The sequence below is a fragment of the Danio rerio genome, chromosome 21 (assembly GCF_052040795.2).
Source record: "Danio rerio strain M-AB ecotype USA chromosome 21, GRCz13ab, whole genome shotgun sequence".
Taxonomy (NCBI): Eukaryota; Metazoa; Chordata; class Actinopteri; order Cypriniformes; family Danionidae; genus Danio; species Danio rerio.
The window spans coordinates 1,129,029-1,142,854 of NC_141041.1; the positions used below are offsets into that span (position 1 = coordinate 1,129,029).

General features: G+C 37.2%; 1 protein-coding gene across 8 annotated transcripts in view; it reads right to left on the reverse strand.

Annotated features, from left to right (window-relative positions):
* Positions 1-13,826, reverse strand: part of ric1 (RIC1 homolog, RAB6A GEF complex partner 1) — a 75,479-nt gene that overhangs the window by 36,443 nt on the left and 25,210 nt on the right. The window lies entirely within an intron of this gene.

Below are 13,826 nucleotides of genomic sequence, written 5' to 3' on the forward strand. Positions count from 1 at the left end.
CGCACACATGCACACACGCGCACACACACACACACACACACACACACACACACACACACACACACACACACACACACACACACACACACACACACACACACACACACACACACACACACAAAAACACACACAGAAACAGTTGAAGTGATGTGTCTCATTTTGAGGTCAAAGGTCATGTGCACATTCAAACTGTTCAACACATAGGCTGACACCCTAGATGTATACACTAGATATCACATAGGGACCCTGAGCATGCGTCAATAGCGCCACCATATTGGTACAGTGCTCCCAGGACAAACGTCATTCAACCGCACTAGTCAAGACGGTGTTACTACGTGAAGATGCTTTAGCGCTACAGGTTTAGTAACGAGCAAACAAAGAAAACAAAGGCAGAACATTCTATAGGTCAGATTAAGTTGTTTACGTTTTTGTATGTTCTGAACTTTTATGCTACACAGGTAATGTTACTGATGATAATACAGTCTCTTACTGCATTCACCATAAGGAAAATAGATCCAACTCGCACTAAATAATGGGTTTATGCTAGTTTTGTTGAATTAAATCAGCAAACAATGCAAAATAAATATGACAACAAGATGCTGCGCTGCCAGAAACTTGTATTATTGTCGGCTAGTGAACGAGTCGGAGGGTCATTCACAAGCGAGTCGCTCCCTCCGTCAGTATGAGAAGTGAAAGCAGGAGAGGAGCTGTGTTTCAGGACATGATTAGATCAAATTTAACAGGAGGGTGAATAGTACATTTGTACATCTGACACTACACAAATAAAGGAGAAGTGAAATTGAGGAGGAATAAAGCTCGGCTGCTGCTGTTCTTCTCTGTGATCTGCTGAAATGTCGTCAATTAGAAAACAGCTACATGTGACAAACACTTTAAACAGCAGAAGACAAGAGCGTCACCATGACGACCAGATGGACAAAACACCGATCATGAACACTGACATCTGACAGAGAGATGACAGACAGACAGACAGACACAAGAGTGTTCACCGTAAAGCACGTAAAACTCCAGCGCTCAGGCTAAATGTACAGTATTCTGTGTATAACTCAGTACTATTCACACACACACACACACACACACACACACACACACACACACACACACGTGCTCACACACAGAGACAGAGACAATTGCACACACATACATACGTACAAACACACAGAAACAGAAATCACCTGTGTGTATGTTTGCATGTGCGTGCATATGTACGTGTGTGTGTGTGTGTGCACGTATGTATCTATTTGTGTCTGCATGTGTGTGTATGTGCCTATGTATGTTCGTAAGTGTGTGCGCATGTGTGTGTGAGCAAATGTACGTGTGTGTATGTACATGTGTGTGTGCATGTATGTGTGCATTTGTGTGCCCGTGTGCATGTATGTGTCTCTTTATGTTTTTGCATATATATATATATGTGCATGTATGTGTGTGCGTATGTGTGTGCTTATGTATGCGAACTCGTATATGTACGTGTGTGTGTATATACCGGTGGGTGTGTGCGTGTGTGTGTGTGCATGTGTCTTTTTTATGTGTTTGCATATATATGTGTGTGCATGGGTGTGCTTATGTATGTGTGTCTATGTACCGGTGTGCGTGTATGTGTGTGTGCATATGTACATGTGTGTGTGTGTGCGCGCGTATTTGTGTGCCTGTGTGTATGTATGTGTCTTTTTATGTGTTTGTATATATATATATGTGTGTGTGTGTGTGTGTGTGTGTGTGTGTGTGTGTATAGGTGTCTATGTATGTGCATATGTGTGTTACTCGGTATATGCGCATGTGTGTGTGTGTGTGTGTGTGTGTGTGTGTGCTGGCTGTTACTATAATAACTGACCTCCTCTATCTGACGTCTGCATTTTTGCAGCAGGTTTATCATCCAGCTCAACATCTGTGGGCTTTTCACACATATTTGTGAATCAGCTGAAGGCATTAAGTGTGTGTGTGTGTGTGTGAGTGTGTGTGTGTGTGTGTGTAGTCTTGGAGGACAAACTATTTTAGGCACATGTGGAAAGACTGAGAAGCAGCAAAACAAGTGGAAAGAGTCTGGAGGAAGAGAGGGAGAAAACTGGAGGAGACGCAGAGAGAAATGAGAAGAGAGAGAGAAGAAAAGAGAGAAGTAGAAAGAAAAAGAAAGAAAGCAATAAAGAAAAAGAGAGAGAGAGAGTGATGGAGGAAACAAAAGAGAGACGAGACAGACGGAGAGAGAGAGAGAGCGAGCGAGCGAGCAATGAACTTCCTGCAGAGTTCAGCTGGAGTGAAAGCACACACACACACACACACACACACACACACACACACACGGAGAGAGGACACTTCTGCAGCTCTCTGACTGATTATCGCTAGAAATGAATGGAAGGCTAAATGTAAAGACATGAAAACAAACATCGAGTTCAGCACTGGCATTGAGTGTGTGTGTGTGTGTGTGTGTGTGTGTGTGTGTGTGTGTGTGTGTGTGTGTGAGAGAGCAAGGTGCTGTCTTTTGGCCCGTTTCTACTGAGGGGTATAGTACGGCAGGCATGGGACGCTAACCGTTTTGAAGGTATACAGCGGTTTGGAAAAGTCAAGGTTTTAAAACCGTAAAAATGTTCTGTAATATTGCTTTTAAGGTTTGTGCACAACCTTTATTTACATTCTTTTTAGGAGTCGGTGCGTCAACATATGGTGCAGTGGCACGTCAGGGCATCCTGTGTTCGAATCCCGACTTGAGGACATTTTCCTACCCTACCCCCCTCTCTCTCTCTCTCTCTCCAACTTCGCTTCCTGTCTCAGGCCCCGTTTACACTAGTGCGTTTTAGTTTTAAAACGGCGTTGTAGAATGAAAACGATCCGCGTCCACACTCGCGTTTTACCCAGCGTTTCTGAACTGCTCTCCGTCCACACCAAAATGCTGAAAACGCACATCACGTGACCACACACACACACTCTCGGGCAAGCGCTCCAGCATTTCTACCCAGATGAGAGCTCTGCTTGTTGGACTGCTCATCACGCTTTTCCCGCTGGATCTAATCTCACTATATTTGCTAAACGTGATATTTCATTCATGTTGTTGTCTTTATCTAACGACATAGGCCAATTCCCTGACTTTGGTCATTGGAATCTATTAAGTTACTTGTTCACGGGTAACATGTTTTGGTTAAGTGCAAAGATAAGTTAATGATTAATCCAGGTACATTGACTGATCACTTGCCTTTATTTCCTACAATGTATAAACTTATTGTATGTTATACTTTTATAATTATCGATTATTAAAACTGATATTCAGCAAAAGAGAGGGTGCGTTTCGTATTTTCACTGAAATTGAAAGGAAACAGTTGTTATCGGCTCCGTTTTGTTATAAATATCCACACAGTGAAGATGACGCTCATATATGCAGCACGACGCCTCAACATTTCTGCTGTCTGTTAAGTTGCTAATATTAAAAAGGAAATAGGCAGTTCCTTAAATCATGTTTACATTTTATTGTTGAGAAAGTGAAACAACGTAGCCAAGGTGATGTGAATGAAGTTATAAAGTACACTGTTCCCTGTGAAGATTTACCCGTGTCCTCGGTATGTTTTCCATATCAAACTGAGAAGAAGAGACTGCAGCCTTGATCAAACTTGCGAAGTCTGAACTTACAAAAAGAGGATGCGAGACTGAACTGTGTGTGGGCTACTTAATATTGAGGAAAAGCCCCAATCAGAGAGGCGAACGTTTGCAGCCCCGCCTCCGTTTTCAGATGTCTGCGTTTTCCCCATCCACACTGAGACGGAGCAGCAGCGTTTCAGAATGAAAACGGCCTCTCCAGCGTTTTCAAAAAGCTCCGTTTTCGGCGCTCGAAAACTCCTGCGTAGTGTGGACGGATGGCGTAACCGTAGCAAAACTTATGCGTTTTCAAACTAAAACGCACTAGTGTAAACGGGGCCTAAATACTGTCCTATAAAGGCAAAAAGACCAAAAATAAATCTTAAAAAAAAAAAATATATATATATATATATATATATATATATATATATATATATATTATAAGGACAGCAGTATGTCAGAAATTATGTCTGAAGATGCCATTATAAATCACAAAAAAATCTGTTTTTGAAACAAATGAAGAAAGCGGAAGTCAATAATTTATTTAGGCTGACAGGTTTACTGCTCCAAAACATTTTTAAATGTATCTCAAAATAAAATACACAGTGTTCAAAAGGGAAAAAAGTTGAGTTTTTAACCCAGAGACACCGCAACAAAACCGTGAAACTTCTAACATCTAAAGTGGTTGCACTTTCTCCAGCGAGCTCGCCGCGCGTCTATATCTGAAACAACAAACCTCTTGAGCTGATGATGATAATAACGTGTGCGTGATTACTGAAGTGCTTCTGACATCAGATCCTTTCAGAAACAGACAAACGAAAGAGTGAAGCGAAAAAACAGGAGCAAAGGATTGTTTCAGCAGCTTAAACATGATCAAACTGCCATGTTTAACTATAATCATGACCGTCTGGACTACCATGAACCTCTCTAACAGAGAAGAGTACAGACGGCAACTAATGATTATTTTAATAATCGATTAACCTGATGATTATTTCTTTGATTAATCGATGAATCAGATAAAAAGAAGAAAAGCATTCATTTGGCATTCAAAAAAGCTCATCCCTGAGCTGTTATACTACTACTACTACTACTACTAATAATAATAATAATACTAATAATAATAAAATAAAAACTAAGTAGTTTTGTCCTGTTTTCAATCCAAATATCTAAATATTTTGAAATCAAGATACATACTAGACACATGAAATAGCATAAGCAATTATGGCCGTACTCACACTATGTTGCCTCAAACCGAAAAATGGGGACCAGTAACAAACTATACCATAAAACTATACCATATCGTACTATACCACACAGTGGAAATGAGGCATTAATGAATGGCCATAATGAATCAGTGCTGGTAATGAACTGAATCACTTGTATGATTCAATTCCTCAAATGAATCCTGACGAATCAGAAATGAAACTTTTTGAAGACTACTTCAACCAGAAGTGTTAATGAAACAAACACATGCCAGAGATACATGTGCTGGAGATTAATGTCCATCATCATCATCATCATCATCATCAGAGTTATTGATCAGGGTTTGGACACTCACTGAACTCCAGCGCCCTCGTGCTTCATTATTGATTTCCCAGTACAGCATCACAAACACACTCACGAGTGCACACACGTGCGCACATACACAGATCCACACAAGCATACACACACTCAAAACAAACTCACAGACTTACATTCACACACTCACGTGCGCAATCTCAGAAATGTGTGCACACACTAAAACACACACATTCAAATATGCATACACACAGCGGCACAAGCACACACTCTTGCAATCACAAAAACCCACTTAAACACACACACAGACTGACACTTGTGCACATTTACACACACAGTGATGAAGTAAGGAACACACACACACACACACACTCTCTACATCAGGCTCACTCAGACTGCCGGAATTTCTCTCCTTCCTGTTATTGTTGGCTGCAGAATCAGACGCAGAGGAAAATGAGAAATAACGTCACACACACACACACACACATGCGCACACACACACACACACACACACACAGACACACAGACACACACACACACAAACACACACACACAGTAGTTGACTCTGAACATGATTTACATGATTTATATCAGTCACAGAGCCGTGTTTGCATACCTGAGTGATGGAACATTACAGACACTTTACATATCAGATAGATATCAACACACACACAATCTGAACACACACACACACACACAGTCACACACAGAAAGCTGAAACAATAAATACAAGCTTGCAGTTTTTAGATTGATATAAAAAAGGAAAAAGAAGCACAAAAGAAAGTAATTAAAATAAAAAAGATTTACAACAAAATAAAAGCCCATAAACATGTTCATAAAAAACTTAAAACCCGAACACACAAGCACTTAAACATTAAAAATAAGCAGTTTTTAGTTTAATAAAAAATAATAATAAAGTCTGCGCCGACAGCATTGACATGTAGCACTGAGGTGCTCACGGCGACCCGAGTTCAATTCCTGGCTTAAGGTCTAGCCGATCCTTTCCCCATTTTTGCTCCCCACACTTTCCCTTCTGTAAATCTCCACTTTCCTAACAAAATATATGTGAAAACCTCTGAATAAATAAATAAACAAACTAAATAATTAAAAATGTCAATAACAAGGAAAACTACAATATTAAAAAAATGAAATAATCTAGATTCATAGCTAAAAAATAATATAATTAATACATAATAATAATAAAATAAAAATAAATAATAAAAATAAATTATATTAACAATTAAACAAACGAATAATAATAAATACAAAATTAAAAATATTTAATAAGTTCCAAATACTAAAATATTCAAAATATTTATATATAATATATATATATATATTTTTTTTTTATCTAAGTAAATAAAAATTAATTGATAAATTAATTACAATAAAAATGTATAAAAAAAAAATCTAACATTTAAAAAATATATAATATTTAATAAAATAATAATTGCAATATGCAAAAGCTAGGGTGACAATGTGGCTCAGTGGGTTGCATCACAGCAAGAAGTTCTCCCTGTGTTGGCGTGGGTTTCCTCCGAGTGCTCCGGGAATATATCGGGGAATTGATGAACTAAACTAGCCGTAGTGTGAAGAGTGTAGAGTGTGAAGGAGTCTTTATGGATGTTTCCCAGTGTTGGGTTGCAGCTGGAAAGGCATCCACTGCGTAAAACATGTGCTGCATAAGTTGGTGGTTCATTCCGCTGTGGCGACCCCCTGATGAATAAAGAGACTAAGCCGAAGGAAAAGGAATGAACAAATTAATAGATATCAACACACACGCACACACGCGGAAACAGAAAACTGAAACAATAAGTAAGAGCTTGCAGTTTTTAGATTGATATAAAAAAAGGAAAAATAAAACAAAAGAATGTAATTAAAATAAATAAACAAAAGTAAAAAAAAAAACATTTAAAACAAAAGTACAATAAACATGTTTATAAAAAAACTTAATAAAATCAATAAAAATAGTAAAGTTAAAATAAATGAAAACATATTTAGACCCTGGACACACAAAAAACTAAAATATAAAAAAAAAATAAGCAGCAATTAGTTTATTAAAAAATAAATAAATCATCAAAAGTCATGAAAAAGAAAAAGAAAAAAAGTCAATAAAAATAAAATAAAAATAAAAATTACAATATTAAAACAAAGGAAAATAGATGCTAAGCTAAAAAATATCATAACATAATAAACACAAATAAATAATAATAAAATAAATAAATAATAATAAATAATTTCCAAATACTAAAATATTCAAAATAATTATATATATAATATATTGTTTATTTTAAAAAAATACAATTAATGAATTAATTACAATAAAAAAATGATGAAAATAAATTCTTAGTTTTAAAAAAAAACTATATTTTTTATATTTTATTTTTAAATACAATTTTTTTTTTATTGCAACATGCAAAAGCTAGGGTGACATGGTGGCTCAGTGGTTAGCACAGTGTCCTTACAGCAAGAAGGTCGCTGGTTCCATTCCTGACTTGGTCAGTTGGTGTTTCTGTGTGGAGTTTGCATGTTCTCCCAGTGTTGGTGTGGGTTTCTACCGGGTGCTCTGGTTTCCCCCACAGTCCAAACACATGCGCTATAGGGGAATTGACCAGAGTGTATAAGTGTGTGTGTGTGTGTGTGTGTGTGTGTGAGAATGAGTGTGTATGGGTGTTTCCCAATGATGGGTTATGGGTGGGAGGGCATCTGCTGCGTAAAACATATGCTGGAATAGTTGGCGGTTCATTCCGCTGTGGAAACCGCTGATGAATAAAGGAACTAAGCTGAAGGAAAATTAATGAATGAACGCAAAAGCTAAAAATATGTAAATGAGCTGTCAGTTTGTAGTTACAATTATAAAATAATTATATTATATTACAATAAAGATACTATATAATCATACACAAACAATATACTATAAAAAACTAATAAACAGCATATAATTAATACATTTTAAATTAAATCTAATAAATCAAACATAATAAGTAATTAAACGACTCTGATAATCCTTTAAAAATCAAGCAGAAGACTTTGGATGTGATCAGGAGAGCGCTCAACAGGTTTATCTGCACATATATTTGCATGTCCTGGACTTGTTTGCTGAAGGATGATTGCAGGAGTCTGATTCTGCATTTATTTAGGAGGAGTGAACCGGACCAACAGCGGACCTGATCAGTTCTGTGCACACAGGACAATAAATCATTGACAAACATCACAAGAAGTCAGATTAGACCAAATAAAGGCCAAAAGTCCACTAAAACACTGGTTTAGACAGAGCCGCAGCACTCGTGCATTCATTCATTTTCCTTCGGCTTAGTCCCTTATTTATCAGGGGTCGCCACGGCGGAAAGAACCGCCAACTATTCTGGCATATGTTTTACACATCGCATGCCCTTTCAGCTGACCCGGACGAGACTTAAACCAGCAACCTTTCTGAAATAATTGAAATTTAAATAATTTTCAAACACTAAAATATTTGAAATAAGCGGTTCATTTTTTGTTTATTAAAAAACCCAAAATAAAAAGAAATTATTTACAATAAAAAAATGTTAAATTTAAATTCTAAGGTTACAAAAATACAATAAAATGCAACACACAAAACACAACGACAATAGCGGCGTTGGCGACAATAATGGGGTTGATGACAATAGCGGCATTGACGACAATAGCGGTGTTGATGACAATAGCGGAGTTGACGACAATAGCGGTGTTGATGACAATAGCGGAGTTGACGACAATAGCGGTGTTGATGACAATAGCGGAGTTGACGACAATAGCGGTGTTGATGACAATAGCGGTGTTGATGACAATAGCGGAGTTGACGACAATAGCGGTGTTGATGACAATAGCGGTGTTGATGACAATAGCGGAGTTGACGACAATAGCGGTGTTGGCGGCAATAACGGGGTTGATGACAATAGCGGCGATGATTACAATAGCGGCGTTGGCGGCAATAACGGGGTTGATGACAATAGCGGAGTTGACGACAATAGCGGTGTTGATGACAATAGCGGAGTTGACGACAATAGCGGTGTTGGCGGCAATAACGGGGTTGATGACAATAGCGGCGATGATTACAATAGCGGCGTTGGCGGCAATAACGGGGTTGATGACAATAGCGGAGTTGACGACAATAGCGGTGTTGATGACAATAGCGGTGTTGGCGACAATAACAGGGTTGATGACAATAGCGGCGATGATTACAATAGCGGTGTTGGCGGCAATAACGGGGTTAATGACAATAGCGGCGATGACGACAATAGCGCCATTGACGACAATAGCGGGGTCAGTGACAACAACGGAGTCGATGGCAATAACGAAGCTGGCGGCAATAATGGAGTTGACTACAATCACAGTTGATGACAACAACGGAGTTGACAACAATAACGGAGTTGGCGGCAATAACAGAGTTAATAATTATATTAATTATCAAATAATAAACGAGAAGACTCGAATACTTTTTCATTAGTTATTCCTCCAAAATTAAAGGACTCTTATTTATCCTTAAAATTGAATTGTTAATAGAACTGAGTGTTATAACATGTCATGTTCATTTTGGAAAAAAAAAAAACTAATAATATTTTTTCATTAATTTTTTTATTTTCAGTCAGTGCTTGAAAATTAAGGCAATAAAATAACAAATATTAATAACAATAATAATAATAATAATCAGCATATTCCCACTAGTTAATTAAATGCGTCAAAATTGCAAAAAAAAATATGCTACAATTATCATTGTTATTTATTTAAATATGCAAATGAGGCACGGTTTATATGAATGTATGTTAAATTTTGCAGGCATAAAATCATTAATATAACGTTTTTACAGCTTTATTTTTTTGGCTAAAACTCAAACTCCACTTGGCTCAGCGCTGTTAAAAAATCTCTTCAAAAGAGCAAACAGAATAAGAGTTCTCTTACAGAATTAAAACTGAAAATCATTTATTTATCAAGTTCATTTATTTACATATTGCTTAACAGTATTATTAATAATAATCTGAACAGTGCTTAAAATGTCAAGTTAAAGAATGTTTATTAAAGTTTCAGTCGGTGATTGTAAGGAAGGCAGCAGAGTTCAGCACATTTACATACAAACAGGAAGAAAAATCAAAGTCATCAAAATAGCTGAAAACTGCAGTCAGCGATTCTCAGGTCTGTCGATACGCTGAAAAAAACAGCTCAGATTTCACAAGCAAAACCGCTGAACGCTGCTGACTTCCTCTCAACCAGTCACTCATTACAAATGATATGACTGAATGTGCAGGCAGTGATGTAATCTCTTAGATTATGCAATGTAATCTGAGTACTTTTGGATTACATTTAGATTACTTTTGAACTGTAACTAGTAACTGATTACAAAATATATGCCTAAACGTGCTGTTGACAATTAAATATCTTACATTAAGTAATGTAATATAAGTACATTAACATAACATTTAGATTACTTTTGAACTGTAACCAGTTACTGATTACAAATTACATGCCTAAATGTGTAGTCGGTATTATAATTTCTTCGATTAAGCAATGTAATCTGAGTACTTTTAGATTACATTTAGATCACCTTTGAAATGTAATCAGTTACTGATTACAAATGATACGACTAAATGTGTAGTCAGTAACATAACCTGTTAGATTACACATTGATGCTAATGTAATCAGAGTAGTATTTTTGGATACATTTAGATTCATGGTTTAAATAGTAATATTATAACAAATAAATAACACCATCAAATAAAAATTTAACATTTTTAATGTTTCCACAATAACGTTTTTGGAACTTACTGATAACGTTAAAGGGTCACGAAACACCAAAACACATGTGTTGAGCTGTTGACAGTGGTATATGTGTCCCACACTGCTAAAAACACTATTAGGACTCATATATTTCACTAAAAAGTGAAAATTTGTTGTTTTTACGTTATTCCGAGCAAATTCGTACTTCCGGTTTAAAACAAATTTTTGAAGCTGCGTCACGGCCATGCGATCTTAGCGTGTAGACTGGATGTCTGAACATGGGAGTACCGTATTACGTCTAGTGTGTTGCATTGATTCATGAGTATGGCTTGGTACAAACCAATCAGCGTGCTCTATTATGTACGCGCCACAACTTCATTAATATGCATGCTAGCTTCAAAGACTGTACCTGAAACAATGTTCAGATGGCAAAGAGACGCCACGTTGTGTTGCCAAAAGCAGTGGGAAAAGAATAAGAAATGTTTGGAGATACGGGTCGTCAGTGTTGAGTTTATAATGTGCTGCAGTGAAGGTTTTGTTTTAATTTTCTCTCTATAAGAGCGCTGCTGGACTTACGTGTGGATCAGTGCAAGCAGTATCAAACATTTCACCATCAAACACACCGTCTTTCTCCCCTGCGTGTGTGTGTTTGTTTTTCCTCGGTGAAAATTAGCAGGTGCCCAAATGGGAACTCCCACTTTTATTCAAACCCTTCCCATTTTCCCTTCCCCGACACTCCCACCCAAACAGAGCTAGACACACCCACTTTCCTGACTTTTTCCAAACTAGAGGTGTGAAAACATCCTGCTGAAACAAGGGGTTTCATGGCCGTTTAAGGAAACATTCTTAAATAATTAATATAATAAGGATTAAGTATTCATATAACTTAAAAAATAACACGAGACAAACTATTATGAATAATATTATGATAACCAAAAATATTTTTTACCGTCGTTATTAGAACATAAAAAGGGAGAAAATTGTTATAGAAACATGTTATACAACGTTATAGTCGGTAATGTTTCCTGATAGAATACACATTGATGCTAATGTAATCAGAGTACTTTTAGATTACTTACTTAATACTAATTACAAACTGTAATCAGTTGTTGTGTTGTATGACAATTGTTAACTAGTAAAATCTACAGTAACATGATCCGAGTACTTTTAGATTACATAGAGATTATTTTTAACTGTAATCTGCTACTGATATCAAATTATATGACTATAATCTTTTATATTATGCATTTATGCTAATGTAATCAGAGTACTTTTAGATTACACTTAGATTATTTTTTAAACTGTAATAAAATCAGTAATAAACAGGAATATAAGCTGTTAGAACATCAAAATGCCGTTCTAGGAGGTGGATTATTTCTCTGCACTCCTCTATGGGATTGTGGGAAACATTCATGCAGGATTTATCTCTCCAGCCCACACAGGTCTGCGTGTGGGTTGACCGGATCTCCAGTCAATCCCTGAGCTCCAGTTTTCCCCATGATGCTCCAGGACCTGTATGTGTTCAGACAGGCGGTGTGGAGGCGTGTGCACTGAAAGATCTCCAGCAGACGCCAGAGAAAAACTGAATCCTCCAGAGCAGACTTCAGAAAAACACCTAGCAGAATTTATTGACAAGCTCACACTGGTGAAGCGCTCCTGTTTAACACTTTTATAAGACGTAAGATCAGTCTTTTTGGTGTCTCCAGAATGTTTCAGCTCAAAATAGCCATCAGATTATTTATCATACAACGCAGAACATGCCCAATTTGAGTTCAACACAAAATGTAGCCGTTTTTATAGACTGTGCCTTTAAATGCAAATGAGCTGGAGCTCCGCCCACCATTCCCATGTGTATGTTTCTCCTTTGTTGCGTCAGATAAACAGCAGTCAGTGACAGAGACAGGCACAGATGAGGCAGAGATTCAGCTTATCGGTCAAAAATACCACAGTAAGGCTATCAAATGTATTTGTGGTGGAGTTTATTCAAGCTTTTCTGCAACAATGAGTCACACGAAGTACATACATGCATGTGTTTACTGACTATTACAAACATGCTTTGATATATAAATGTTTTAATCTTGTGAAACTCATTCCTGAGCTGCAGCTGATCACAGAGAGCTGAACAGATCTTTTAATCCCAGTTTCTGAGCAAATCCTGTTTCTTGGATGTTTATTTGTGTTACTATGAAGACATGTTAATGTCAATTCAGTGGGCGGGGAAAACCAAATTTCCACATGACATTGCGATAGGCCTCAAAATTACAGGGATTTGGATCTTATTTTAATGTCAGAATAATAAGACTTGTTGTGTTTATTCATTCATTAATTTTCTTTACAGCTTAGTCCCTTTATTATTCAGGAATCGCCACAGTGGAATGAACCGCTAACTCATCCAGCATATGTTTTACGCAGTGGATGCCCTTCCAGCAGCAACTCCGTACAGGGAAACACCCATACACACTCATTCACACACATATACTACAGCCAATTTAGCTGACCCAGTTCACCTATAGCGCATATCTCAGTACTTGTGGAGGAAACCAGGGCTTGATGTGTTTATGATGTAATTTCTGAAGAAAGAGTTTCTTTCTTCTGTTGAACAGAAAAGAGATGTTTTGAAGAATGCTGAAAAATTGACCTCCACAGTAGGACCAGCAAATACTGTAGAGATCACTGGTTATCAGTTTTCAGCTTTCTGAAATATCCTCCTTTGTGTTCAGTATGCAAGTTTGACACCCAGTGGCTGAACTAGGTATTGCACTCCTGAATCAAAACACATTTTCACTCGGTTCCTCCTCTGACGAGTCCATGTAAGCTCATGTTGCCAGATTAACATGAGTGTGCCTGACTATCGAGCCTAACAGCTGATTCAAACAGTGTTCCATCGAAAAGCTACGACGCGCGAAAGAAGGAATATTCTCCATATTAAAATACAATTTTGTTCTAATGAATACCTGAAATGTATATATTAGAAACTTCTATTACTCACAGCTAAA